At 38.8% G+C, this 14,640-nt stretch overlaps 1 protein-coding gene across 5 annotated transcripts in view; it reads right to left on the bottom strand.

Moving 5' to 3' along the window:
• LOC129763517 (uncharacterized) overlaps nt 1–14,640 on the bottom strand; it is a 53,370-nt gene extending 38,730 nt beyond the window's left edge. For 2 of the 5 annotated variants that reach the window (XM_055762658.1, XM_055762662.1), the window contains exon 1: nt 14,028–14,637. The gene's annotated coding sequence lies outside the window, so the exon portion shown is untranslated. Of the gene's footprint in view, nt 1–13,771; nt 13,915–14,027 lie in introns of those variants that run through there. The other 3 variants (XM_055762659.1, XM_055762663.1, XM_055762661.1) reach the window with 3 other exon arrangements.

The following is a 14,640-nucleotide window of genomic DNA, read 5'->3' as shown; positions in this document are numbered from 1 at the left end:
AAAAACGACAATATCACATTTTTTTCTCGGAAAATATTGTTTGGCAAGAAGTCACGAAAAGTCGATTTTTTTCGATAATCCCAACGCTCTCGTATGGTATACTTGACCAACATTAACGTATCCTGATATTGGGATTTCAATTGTATCGCAGCTCCTTGTTTCACATTCGAGACGGCCGCGATGACATTTCCTTGAGTATCAACATAGATGAATGCTTTCAATCGATGGAAATTGGAAGTATTCCATTTTTTCATACATTTTTTTCCATGTATCCATAATCGATAAGAATGAATATACTTGATCGTTGGGTTGAAACGAATGGCTTACTCTCAGATACACAATATGGGTTCCGCAGGAGAAAGGGGACGAATGATTGTCTTGCGTTGCTTTCTTCAGAAATTCAAATGGCTTACGCCGGAAAAAAACAAATGGCTTCAGTATTCTTGGACATAAAGGGGGCCTTTGATTCTGTTTCAATAGAGGTTTTGTCAGACAAATTACACTCTCGGGGTCTGCCGCCTCTATTGAATAATATGTTATATAACTTGCTTTGTAAGAAACATTTGAACTTTTCTCACGGAGATTCGGCAGTAAGTCGGTTCTCTTACATGGGCCTCCCCCAGGGCTCATGTTTAAGCCCCCTTTTGTACAACTTCAATGTAAGCGACATCGACAATTGCCTTACACAAAATTGCAGCCTAAGACAACTTGCAGATGATGGAGTGGTGTCTGTCGTAGGATCAAACGAATCCGACCTGCAAGAACCCTTACAAGATACCTTGAACAATTTTTCAACCTGGGCCATTGGGCTAGGGATCGAATTCTCCACGGAGAAAACAGAGATGGTGGTTTTTTCTAGGAAGCATAGACCAGCAAAACCAAAGCTTCAACTTTTGGGTAAACCGATCACTCATGCTATGTCATTCAAGTATCTTGGGGTATGGTTCGACTCCAAATGTACTTGGGGGCCCATATTAGGTATCTGAGTAAAAAATGTCAACAAAGAATAAACTTTCTCCGTACAATTACCGGCACCTGGTGGGGAGCCCATCCCGAAGATCTTATAATGTTGTATCGAACAACTATTCTCTCAGTGATGGAGTATGGCAGTTTTTGTTTTCAATCAGCTGCCAAAACACACCTCATTAAACTCGAGCGAATTCAGTATCTTTGTCTCCGTATTGCGTTAGGATGTATGCCCTCAACGCATACCATGAGTCTCGAGGTTTTGGCAGGCTTACTCCCACTAAAAGATCGCTTCAATTTATTATCTCTTCGGTTCCTCATCCGGTGTAAGGTTATGAACCCATTGGTGATCGGAAATTTTGAACAGCTGATCGAGCTAAATTTTCAATCTGGGTTCATGAGTCCATATCATGAATTCATCTCCATGCAGGTTGATCCTTCTTCGTACATTCCCAACCGTGTTTGTTTTCCTGACTACATCAATTCCTCTGTATTTTTTATCTGTTCATGAAGGAGAAAATCCATGGAATTCCAGATTATCATCGATCGGGGATCGTTCCTACGATCTTCAATGCAAAGTATGGGCGTATCAATTGTGATAATATGTACTTCACTGATGGGTCCTCTATGAATGAGTCCACAGGATTTGGAGTGTTCAACGAATTTTTTAGCACCTCCCACAGTCTTCAGAATCCTTGCTCAGTGTATATTGCTGAATTGGCAGCAATACACTGGGCGCTGGACAGCGTCGCCTCACGACCTGTTGAACACTATTACATTGTAACGGATAGTCTGAGCTCTGTCGAAGCTATCCGTTCAGTGAGGCCGGAAAAGCACTCGCCGTACTTCCTTGAGAGAATATGAGAAATTTTGAGTGCTTTAACCAGACGCTGTTATGTCATTACCTTTGTCTGGGTCCCTTCACATTGCTCAATTCCGGGTAATGAGAGGGCTGACTCATTAGCAAAGGTAGGTGCAATTGAAGGCGAAATTTATCAGCGTCAAATCGCCTTCAATGAATTTTATTCTTTAGTTCGTAAAAATACCATCGTTAACTGGCAACGCAAATGGAACGAAGATGAATTGGGCCGGTGGCTCCACTCAATTATCCCTAAGGTTAGCCTCAAACCATGGTTCAAAAGTCTGAACTTGAGTCGGGACTTTATTCGCACCTTCTCCCGACTCATGTCCAATTCGTTAAACGCGCTACTCTTTCGTTTTGATCTTGCCGACAGCAATATCTGTGCCTGCGGCCAAGGTTACCACGACGTCGAACACATTGTTTGGTCGTGCGAGGAGTATCTTGTTGCCAGATCGAATTTAGAAAACTCTCTTCGGGCTAGAGGAAGGCAGCCCAATGTGCCAGTGAGAGATGTGTTGGCTGGTTTAGACCTTGATTACATGTCCCAAATATATGTCTTCCTAAAAGTTATCGATCTTCGTGTCTGATTGTCCTTATATCCTTATATTCTCCTTTTCCTTTTCCTTCGCGAGAAATCAAATCCCTTCTTATTAACAATAGAATAAGGTGAAATGTAAAAACATATTAGATATAAGATAGGCTTAAGAATTGAGTGTAATGAATGTGAGTGTGAATGTGAGAGTGAACATTGTCAACATATCCTTTTATCCCTTCCTTTTCCTGAAGAAAATATGTCACCCTTCTAAACTCGAGTACACCGCGAGTAATCGGTTTTCTACACCATTAACATTAGAATTAAGAAAAAATGTTTATATATACTTGTAACAATACAGTCAGGAGTTTGGCTCCCTTAAACTTATGTAACTGAGCCTGTAAAAATAAACGATTTAATAAAAAAAAAAAGAATGAATATCCCACTAATTCCGCTCCATAGATATTGGGAGTCTTCGGACTCAATATATTCAGCTTTGGCTGGATCGCTAGGTTGTTCCATACCATCAGCTATAGATTCCCCTGCATACTAAAAACGTTTCGGTTCCACTTCCTGGTCCCTTGTTTTGAGTTTTCCATCCGAGTGAGATCTTTCATGATCATGATGACGTATTGAACCTGCTAACTACCGGAAAAGAGGGGCCATCCGTTGTTCAACTCGGTTGAAAGCACTGCGGCCTGGATCATTTGTAGCAACGAATATTGCATCAAGATTCAATTGATTGAAATGATAAATTGGAAATATTTATGACCTTTTTAAAACGAGATTTCTGGTCTGGTCCTTCATTCACATGAATTATGATTGATTATTCTTTGATACTGAATAATCTCGAATTCAGGCAACTCGCACACCCTTTTTAAATCCAGCCCATGATGAATGGCGTTCGAAGAATAGTGCCTTCCTGAACGAACTGCACTGTATTGAACTGATTCAACATAACCAAGGTGAATTAAGGAATGTTCATTTTACAAAACGAACAACTTTGATTAACGATAAAACTTTCACGTTTAACCCAAAGTACTGCCTCGAGGGACCATCCCGTAGAAATATTGCAAAACTGAAAAGTCTAAGTCTGCTGTATACCAGACTGTCAGGAAGTTTGAAGAACACCATACTCTTGAAAATTTTGTGATGATCCAGAACCAGAAGAGGTACTTCTTATTCATAAATCGAGAAATAATGTGTAAGCTCTTGCTGTCCGATAAATCTGACTATGTACGGAAAATTGCTAAAAAACTCAAAGTTACTGTCCAAAATATCAAACAACATCAGAACCTACAACAAACGGAAGACACCAAAACGGACTGCGGAACAACATGAACAGGCAAAGGAGCGATGCCGGGATACTGTCCTGAAGGAGTGAAGAAACTGTTGCATTTTGATGATTACGAACTGGACACACCACTTCCGAGGCCCCAATTTGTCAATGCCATAGTTGGAAAAGTAGTTCTAGTTGCTAAAAGGTCGATTATAATGCACAAGTTTGGCAAGAAAGTGCTTGTATGGCAAGCTATTTGTTCTTGTGGAAAAAAAAGTTTGCCACATTTCACAACAGGAACTATAAACGCTGAGAATTATCGAAAGGAGTGTATTCAAAAACGTCTTTTTGTTGTGAATCATTATGCTGCTACCACCCTTAAAATTGCTGAAGAAATACAAGATCAAATTCGTCGAAAAAAGCTAATAATCTAACAAATTGTCCAGAACCACGTCCGGTTGAACGTTGCCATCACAACCCTGAATGGTGCCTATAAAATTCTGTCTCAGATCCTTTTTCGCCGTCTATCGTCAATAGTAAGTAGATTTGTGGGAAGTAATCAGGCCGAATTATCTACTTCGCCGATGACGTGGACATAATCGGAAGAACACATGCGACGGTAGAGGATTTTTTTTCTGGCAGACTTATCTCACTTCTTGACTAGGCGAACCCAGCCAGAATATTCACCTGTTCCCGAGACTCTGAATACCAAAGGGGGACTAGGCTCTGCGGAATGCACGTATCTGCATGCTCGTGCTTTTTAATCCTGACCGAGCAATTTCGGGCAATCGCCCAGGTGCTAAGGATGACCGACTTTTGGATGCCGGCCAATTCCTTTTCCATATTCAGCACCTTTAGAGCTTCCACAAGTGTTTTCGAGACAATTCCAGTTCCAGAGAGAACGACTGCAACAATTCTTGGGACCTCCCTTAGCCCCCACAATTCCTTGAGTTTCATGACCAATGACCGGTACTTGCATATTTTGCAACCATAGATTTCCTCCAGATTCTACTTCAGTGGAATAGCGATGGTGACGTGTCGATCGCTCTTGTCATATACCATAATATTTGGATGGTAGTGGTGGATCGAGAGATCGAACAATGCAGTGCGAACAGTGCGATCCTAGTACAGTGGTCATTTTCCAGGACAGCTGCAGGCAGGTACCGATAGTTGGGTACGTTGTCTTCCAATAGATCACATTGGAGCGCCGGTTGTCGATGAACAACGCGGGCCACGTTGTTGGGGCGCTCGGTGTAGGCTGCGTTGGCGAAAACGGGACAGCCTTCCACAATGTACCCTATGTTTTCTCCGGGTTAATGGCACATCCGGCAAATGTCATCACTTGATGGCAGACGTACCGTCCGCAGTTTCTTGTCGGCATTATCCTGTCCTGGATGGCTATCATGTCGGCTTCTACTACTGAACAGAGTTCACCACGCGTTAGCCACAGATTAAATGCGGCCTTGTCGACGTGTGACCGGTCCAGTTGATGGGCACCATGAACTGCCTTCTACCTCCAAGCTTCAATCTTCTCCTCCACTGTCTGCAGACTGCAGCTGAATTGGTACTCCGCTTACGCCAAGTGTAGAGCGCTGTATCCTGTATTCGCGTAGTTGTCACACTTGGGCAACACACAGTGCAGAAATGTCGACGATTCCCAATCCCCCTTCTTTGCGTAGTAGTGATACTATCTCCAGTGTCGATTAATGTTGCTTTCCGGCCTCTTTGAATGCTATCCTCATTCTCATCTCAAGTTAAAGGTTAAAATCACTTTTTCCTATTATATTGATTTTGAATACTTTTTGCTGGTTCGTCACTTTTACTCCATTTTTTGGAAGAATGTCGGGACTGAGAATTGAACTTGTTACCTTTGCGTGGAGGTATGGATGTTACCACTACGCCAAATCGAATCCACTTCGGTAGCGGATTTGTATTCCCGAATGAAACACGAAGCAGGACTGATTGGGCTCGGGATCAATGCGTCTAAGACCAAATACATGCTAGCAGGAGGGACTGATCGCAACAGAATTCATCTTGGTAGTAGTGCTGTGATCGACGGCGGCGAGCTTGAAGTGGTAGAGGAATTTGTCCACCTTGGCTCGCTGATAACAACTGACAACAGCCGTGAAAAACAACCAATGGAAGTCGCACTATGGGCTCCGCGAATCCTTAAGATTCAACAAACTCCGACTTAGTACGAAGTGTACCATGTACAAATCCCTGATTTGAACGGTTGTTCTCTTGGGCACGAAGTATGGAACCACGAGCTGGCCCATCTCTATGACGAATTCAGAAAGTAGACAAGGCTGGACAAATGCGATGGACAGGACATGTTGACATTATTCCGCAAATTGTCTTAAAATGTATCGATCTTTATCACTACTTTCACTACTAGCAGTCAATTAAAGTTCTGAAAACCAATCGTGACTGTTGTTCCGAGATTTGAGCTTAACGAGGAAGTATTGGAGCGAAAAATGTTACATTGGACGTTTTGACTGCCCGTGTTTGCACATTGGACATATTACGTTGCATGATCAGAATTTAAAACTAACTACCTAATGGCGGGTTTACATTAGGGAGATCTATAGCTATAGATGGATTTATTCACGTGAAAATAGGTGTAAACGGGTGAGAATAAATATGATACACTTATTCGAGGTATATACAACTCGAATAAATTCAGCATTCTATAATGAATATATTCATATCTTCGGTGAATTTATTCACCTGAAGTAGAACTGCATCCAACTTTAGTGATTTCTCACCAGTGAGAAATTCACAAGCGTTTACATATGCTGAATTTATTCAAGTTATATATACCTCGAATAAGTGTATCATATTTATTCTCACCCGTTTACACCTATTTTCACGTGAATAAATCCATCTATAGCTATAGATCTCCCTAATGTAAACCCGCCATAAGATAAGATCAGACAAAAGGGGGTCTTTTACGGACCAAATTTCTGTCAGATACGGACCAAATTTCTGTCGGTCGTTCTGATTTCTGATTGGCTGATTTCGATAAATTTTGTAAACAAAGCCGATTTTTCAGTGTTGCCAATAAAAATAAATAGCGTTGGGTTTGTATTGAATTTAGAAATGGAGAACCCGCATCGCGGATCATCCGCTCGCGGATAATTGAGGTTCTAATGTATATGCAAGTTTATGTATGTGTTTTTTTACAATGGAGTAAAGTGAACGGCAAAACACTCATTTGTTAGTTCAGCTTCGTTAGGTCCCTAATGCGATTTCATATTTCGGAATATAATTTCCATTGCTAAGAATAAATGGAAAGTCTCATCATTCACTATGCAAATGGCAGAGTTGTTAGCTCTAGCTCGTAAATAAGAAAAAAGAGATTGTTGATACCATCCAGGTTGTGTTTTGCTGACTACCAATTGTTACACTGCTGACATATTCTTTCCCGCTGATTTATTTTCATGATGCCAACCAATCAAGCTACGAATTTTGTTCTGTTCTGTCGAGGAAAGTTTTCGCTTCATCGACGGTGTACTCATAGTCGAATTCAATATTCATGTCATCCACTTCTTCTTCTTCTTATATGGCACTAACGTTCCTAGAGGAACTCCGCCGTCTCAACGTAGTATTACTTGCGTCATTTTCATTAGTACTTAGTTGAGATTTCTATGCCAAATAACACGCCTTGAATGCATTCTGAGTGGCAAGCTCTAGAATACGCGTGACCACAGTGCAAGTCAGAGGAAATTTCTTTGAAGAAAAATTTCCCCGACCAGAACGGGAATCGAACCCGAACCCCCGGCATGTTAGGTTTGACGCTAACCACTCGGCCACGGGAGCACATGTCATCATGTCATCCCCATTATCACTAAAATTAGATGAAGCTGAAATTCGATATGATGTCGATGCTGCTTCACTGTCCATCAGTTTCTGGGCTGAACATTCTTCTCGCCGCTTTGATAGCAAGTCCATCAATCCAACAAGATGTTCTTATGTATCGGCTGTATGCGAAGCATTCGGTACTACGGTTATGTATTGCGAAAGAGTCACGATTTTCAAGTTGTTTCTGAAATACAATGGAGTTGAGCGCCGTTGTTTTGCACGAATCAAAGAGAAAAGATTCTCCAGACAATCTTAGACGAGTTGTTATGGATATCATTATTATATTATAGATATGGGTATTTAAAAGACTTATTTTATCCTTTTCGAGATTGCCTTGCTAAAAATATGCAAATTCATTAAATTCGCACCAACCAAATGTTACGATTCTTAAAAACAGAAATTAAAAAAAAAATCCGAAATTTTATAATATTTGGCAACTCTGGCATCTTCATGTCATGGCTTCGTTTTTGTACGACGTAGAAGAGTAAGAAGCCAGTTGTCTCAACTTGTCTTAGCTCAAAGTACGTAGAATAGAAGGTAAGTTATATTACCTGTGTATACACACGGAGCGCGCACACAAAGAAGATAGTAATAAACAATCCTCAATTTGTTCGATGCACGGAAGTTTTTGCAATATTTCTTGTTTTTCAAAAACAAGTTCAAAAAATCGTAAAAAGTGACCAAATCGTAGGTCGAGCCGACGATAATCACGATAGTGTATCGCATTTTCACTGCAGGTAAGGTTTGATGTGATTTTTTATCGATTTCATACTGAACAGTATTTGTTTACTCCAGCAATATGTCGAAGTGCAACGTCCCGCGATGCCGGAGCAGAAAAATTTTGAAGAAAGTCGGATAACTTTCCACCATTTTCCGACCAACAAATTGTTGAGACGGAAATGGTTAAACTTTTTCGAATACAAAAGCTCGTTCGATACGCGAAACATATTTGTTTGTTCGCTTAATTTTTCGCCGGATTCTTTTGGGGATACTGTTTTAACCTATCAGCAAAGAAGACGTCTTCGTACTGGAGGTAAGTGTGTTTTATATTAATTGTGATGAGATAAACTAATCGGAGATGTTTTCAGCTGTTCCATGCATTCGCTTCTTGGATCTTCCAAAACGTTCCGTTCCAAGGGTTTCATACGAAATTCCAAATTTATACATTCACTTCTTGCGAAAGTGCAAAATATTTATTTGCAATCACTTCGGAAGATGACCCGGGATGGATGAAATGTTATTCTCGTTTTCCAGAATCGCCAATTTGGTCCCTTAAGTGGCCCCACTACGGCTGAACACTCCAAACTGAGACCAATGAAAGCGTCGCGATGATTCATGATGGATGCTTCAATGAAAGACAAAAAAAATCAGCAGTGTTCATCTTTCATCATATTATCAATTGCAGGAACGACACTGCTTCGATATAACTTCTCCACACATTTGTTCATCGTTTTTTGCGTTATTTTTATAATACAGGTGCGATAATTTCACTGTTTTTAATTTTAAAATGATTAAGTAAACTGTTGTTTCATCCCATGGAAACATATTTTGAGACAGTTCTTTTGTTACAATTTAAAAAAATTCAAGAATGTTCGAATTTATATGAATTCAATCGATGGTTTATCACAATGTTTTGATTTTTTTCTTTGCCTACCACTACTTGAACAAAGCAGGGAGGAGACTACCTTCTATTCTACGTACTTTGGTCTTAGCTAACTACTAAACAACAATCCAAATATCAGCATTTCGTCACGGCAGTGGAACTTCATACAAATCACTCGTCGAAAAGTGTCTCCTTTTTCACCGCTTGTTTACATCGACGAATATATTTTTTTCCACTATGTTTCGTAGGAGAGTGTATGCATACTGACAGATTTCTACTACGAGGTGTTTAATGAAGGATGAAAGGTGGGAATGTTTATGTTTATATATGATTTATTGTACGACTTAATTGAATGCATAGAAGATGTCAACAAAACTGGAGTTAAGCACCTTCTTAAGTTTGAACAAATATTGATAAGAGATTCCCAGCAATTCTTGATGTTTATTGCGTGATTTGGTTACTGTATATGTTGTTTGAAACGAAGGTTTAGTGTAATCATCTTATTTTGAGGATTATATTCACAAACATACAAGTATGACTTATATAAATTGCATGTATATGATGCGCCTGCCAGCCCATACATGCAAACGTGGAGGCGATATACATACATCCTAGAAAAACTTAAATCGTATAATTATTGTTTATATTACATGAGGTATATATACATGTAAATGGCCTCCAATTTCATATGCATGTACCAGTTATACACATCATACAAGTAATGTGTCTTGGATGTATGTATATCGCCTCCAATTTTAGATTTTTAACGTAGGACTACGGCTTACATTAAGGGTTCCAAATCAGAAAACAGGTCACGTTTTTATGAAATAAAGTTAACGTTAATCACTATTTTTTCTACGAACGGATTTAAACGATTTGCATAACAATCAAATTGGAAATTTTCTAAGTTTTTTTTTGTATGATATGCTATACATTACAATCCCATAGTCTGTATATGGTTTAAATTGATGAAAATTGGCATTCCCATTTTCCCATACATTTGTTCTGTTCATTTGTGTGCTTTCCCGAACAGAGCTGTCAATAACGGATATCTTATGCAGCCGCTAGATCAGAAACAACGAAGGGGGATAGCAGAAAAAGAAAATTTGTGAAATAAACTTCACCCTTGCATAATTAGTAAGCTGTCCCTAGCGTATAAGTATTGCATCTCCTCTGAGGAAAATTCTCAGAATCTTTCTGTGCCCGAAACAACAAAGGTCGCTTATTCTGCTCGTTTTGTGTTCAATGTTTCCCCTCGAGCTGTGAACGCTAGCGAATATTTCACTTGAAGTGCATCTGGCATTGCAATTAACACAACCATCCAATTCATGGCAAAAAAGACGAAAAAAGAGAAAAGTGCAAATGATTATAGGTCGCTTCTTAACATCGATGTTTGATTTTTTTGTGTGTTGCTTGTTTTCGTTGCGCGAAACATAGAAACTTAGAGAAACTTTGTTGACGGTTTTGACCGAGAGTCGAGAAACGATTTTTCATAAACGGTCATTCTCGCGATGTTTCATTTTTAGCACTGCAACTGTGTGCATCTGTTAGGCGCGTGTTTGATGCTTGTTGAATGACGATGCACTTCTTTTTTTTTTAAATTATAGACAGTTCATTCGTCTTTGATGGCGATGCGCGGAAGATGCCTCCTGGTAATTTTTAGTGCAATGCATGCATTGATATAAAGAAACAAATTGCGACATATGACCATTTAGTGTATTGTTCTCGCAAAGGTAAAAAATGATCGTTGCTTCTCAAAATGATTCTACAAAACTACACAAGTCATTAAACCTTTTCAGGATCTCCGGAACTTTTTTCTCAAGAGTTATTTATTAAATTTCGACGTATTCACAAATAATATTCGAAATGATAAACCATCAAATTTCAAAAGAAAAAGGATTGCGTAGTCCTACGTTCTAAGCGGTCGTGTCTCGGATACAACCCCTCGAATTTTTTACGATTTAATGTTTGCTGGGCAGGCCCAAAGGCAGTTATAAATTGTTAAAATAAGAATGAAATTTTTTACTTCATGTTATTTGATTACTTGAAACATGTAGTACTGAACTTTATTTAACCATTTCTATATACATTTTGTGATATTTCCACTAAAGCACAATAAACAATCAGGAAAGACGTATCCGAATGCAACTCTTTCGTATCATATGTAAAAACTTTAATTGCCCTAAAATCATATTTCAGATAGCCGTACGAGATAGCTGCGGTTTGATAATCCAAACAACCGGAGTGCAAATCCCATCGGAGCAATTTTATAACCGTCGCCACCACTCATATCAAATATTTATATCCCTAAAAGTCAATTGATTAATTCCTATATGTACAAACATAAATGTTCATAAAGGCTCTATATACATACAAAAATGGTGATTCCCCGGGCCGAACATTTTACTTGAATATTTTCCGCCATTTTTTTATGGCAGTGATGAATCGTATATTCGTATGACAACAGACTTATTATGTTATTAGGTATTGCCTAACAACCATGCATGTACAGTAAGCTACCTCTAATTCGACATTTAGTTAATTGGACAGACCTTTAATGGGACACAAATAATTGGACATTTTCATCTCTAATTGGATATTTTGTAAACATCGAGTTTGGTACCGAACGTATGGCCCCAGATTGAAAGTCGCCACCTGATGTCGACATTGTACCACTATCATCGTGAATGTCCAATTACAGCCAATCACCTCTGAAGCGACACTGAGTAGTGCCTCGGTATGTCGACGATTAGAGGTAGCTTACTGTATATGCTATTTGGACGCATCACATACCACTCAAAATATCAGATATTCGATACTCTATATACGATAGTTATACGATTTAATGTTTGCTGGGTTGGCATACTTGGCAGCTTCGTTTGTCAAGTTCATAATCTCATGTTTACAGTTTTGAGTTAAGTGCAATTGAATGACGAAGTTGAACTAATTTATTTTTGTCACTAAGTTTATCAGAACGCAAAAGACCGACAAACAGATAATCTTTCATTCTTAAAAGTTAAAAATAAAAAAGCAACTTTAACTTTCACTTTTCTTTCTTTCACTTTTCACTTTTCACCGGAAATATTCGGACTTAAAAATAATTGTTAACGTAATATTCCAAACATACATGTATTTACAAAAATCTATAATAATTATTACAAGAACGTTTTCCGCCATTCGTATTTTGGTTGTCTGTAGTAAATCGTATATACGCATGACAATAGTCGTACTAGGTGCATGTATAAGTCGTATATTCATCTATCCAATCATCGTGAATACTGTCGCAATTGGAAAATAAGTGTGCTCGTTGCTTATGATGCGAACATGGTTAACAATATAATACAATAGTTTAAATTTAATACGACATGCCGAGGCACCACTCAGTGTCGTTTTGGAGGCGATGTTGGCTTGTAATTGAACATTGGCGATGTGAGTAGAACAGTGTCTACGTCTGGTGGCAACTTTAATGTGGCACCTTAATTTGGGCCGCGAACTCGATGTTTACAAAAATGTCCAATTAAACGTGTCACATTACAGGTCCGCCCAATAACGTCGCATTAAATGTAACTTACTGTATATAAACAATATTTATTCCCAGCTGTTTTGAGGCATCTCGCACAAATTGACAATATCATTCAGTTGTCAGTGCAAGTCGGTGCAATTTTTAGAGTGTAAAAAAAGTTCACTGTTTACATAAAAGTAATCTCGAATCGGTCCCACTTTTTTGCTTGAAGTTACTATCCCCTGATTTCGTTCTAAAACCTTTTTAATGTTATCACTCGTTGAATTGCACTGAAATCGATAACAACATCTGAAAGAAACAAAAACTCGAAACGACCGAAGTACGACTTCGTGTTGTTCCGACTGCTTTGTTACCTCGGACGTTTCTAGCGTCGGAGGAAAGTGGCGTCTGAAGTAACAGCCGTGTGCTTTGAATCCGAATCTGTACAATGGATATTTCTCGTATCGGCGATAAAAAGATAAAGATATATACGTGAACGATTGTTTTTGTAATGCATTCAATGATTGAAAACAAATAGCGTGCATGGATTAACTCTATTTGTTTACATTTGTTACATAGGATCTTTTCAAAAGTTACGCGAGAATTCTCCGATTATCATGAAAAATTACAGGTTTATAGTATACATACAATTTTTCGAAGAAATTGCAATGCTGATTAATATGAATGGATTGTTTTTTAAGTGTATTTAATTTCAAAAATAACATATAAGCAACATATCACTGACACCGAACATCGTGATAATTAAATTTCAGAACTAATTGCGTTTGTGATGCAGCTATTATTGAGATAGTGTATGATTAAAAATTCAATCAAACTCTAAAAATTCGAATAATGGCAAGACCATATATCAAATTATTGAAGTCTCAGCGAAACTCATTCAGAATTGTTTGTACGTGTGCAATGCATCACTTTCTAACCATCGCATGCTTTTCATAGTTGTAAAGCAGCGTTTTCAAGTACACTCTACTAGATGATGTCATGCAAACACTTTGGGCCCTTTGCCCAGGTCAAATAAAAACTTTTTTCAAAACTACTATTCGTTTTTTACTGTTAAACTACGTGTAACACATTCTAACACCAGCTATTTATCGCGTGTAACTCGAATTGAGGTGTAGGCTAGTATTCCACTCCAAAATAACACCCACCTTTGGAGCCAGTAAGTTATAGGTCAAAACAAAAATCCAGTCACCAGTTTTTTTATGCAACACACTCCGCAAATGTATAACATGGTCCCTGTTCTAATGCATACGTATGTGTATACTCGTAACTGTATTCGACGCGCTCGTAATAAACAGCCAATCGAGATTTTACGTAGCGACCAGAAAGAGACCTCCACTGAGAATACATAGCCTAGGGAAGATTCGCTTCTATTGCTAACATAAATTCAGGACGCAAACTTACGCGAAATTCAAAATAATTCCACCATTCGATCACAATATTTTTCCTTCGGCATCGAATCGAATTTCCTTTTTCCGCCGTTGTCTTGCGTTTTTGTCACTACTTTGCCACTTACTCGATGATTCGACACCTTCTTTTTCTGTGTGTGCGCCCCGTTCGAGTCGATATTTTCCACCAAGAATGGTCACTTTTGTGGGTAACACGCGCGGGTGATCCTCCGGAAAATGAGCAAAACCAATTTGCACATCAAATTTCGTACAATTTCAATTTTTCTATCCGTCTTGCCCTGCCAGCGGATCAAATTTTCAATACTTCTCGCGAATGTCGGACAGCCTTCTTTCTTCTTCTGCTTCTCGTTGCTGTGTTCGCCTTTCTTTTTCTCTGAGCTACTTCACTCCTGTGCTGCGGTGCTAGGGCACTGTTCAATATTTTATCTTTGTTGGCACGGAACAGAGAAGGGACTATTTCATTTGACAACTTACGCAGATTTGTTGAGCCAAAAATGTGTTGATACTTATTTTGCAATATTTTATATTGATAAATGATAAAATTGTTCAATGATAAATAATGAATTATATAAGATTCACCACAACATACTCTGATGGGCCTTAACAGT

Source organism: Toxorhynchites rutilus, chromosome 1 (genome assembly GCF_029784135.1).
Source record: "Toxorhynchites rutilus septentrionalis strain SRP chromosome 1, ASM2978413v1, whole genome shotgun sequence".
NCBI lineage: Eukaryota > Metazoa > Arthropoda > Insecta > Diptera > Culicidae > Toxorhynchites > Toxorhynchites rutilus.
Note: the sequence above shows the minus strand (reverse complement) of the source record. Positions and strands in the feature narration are given on the sequence as shown.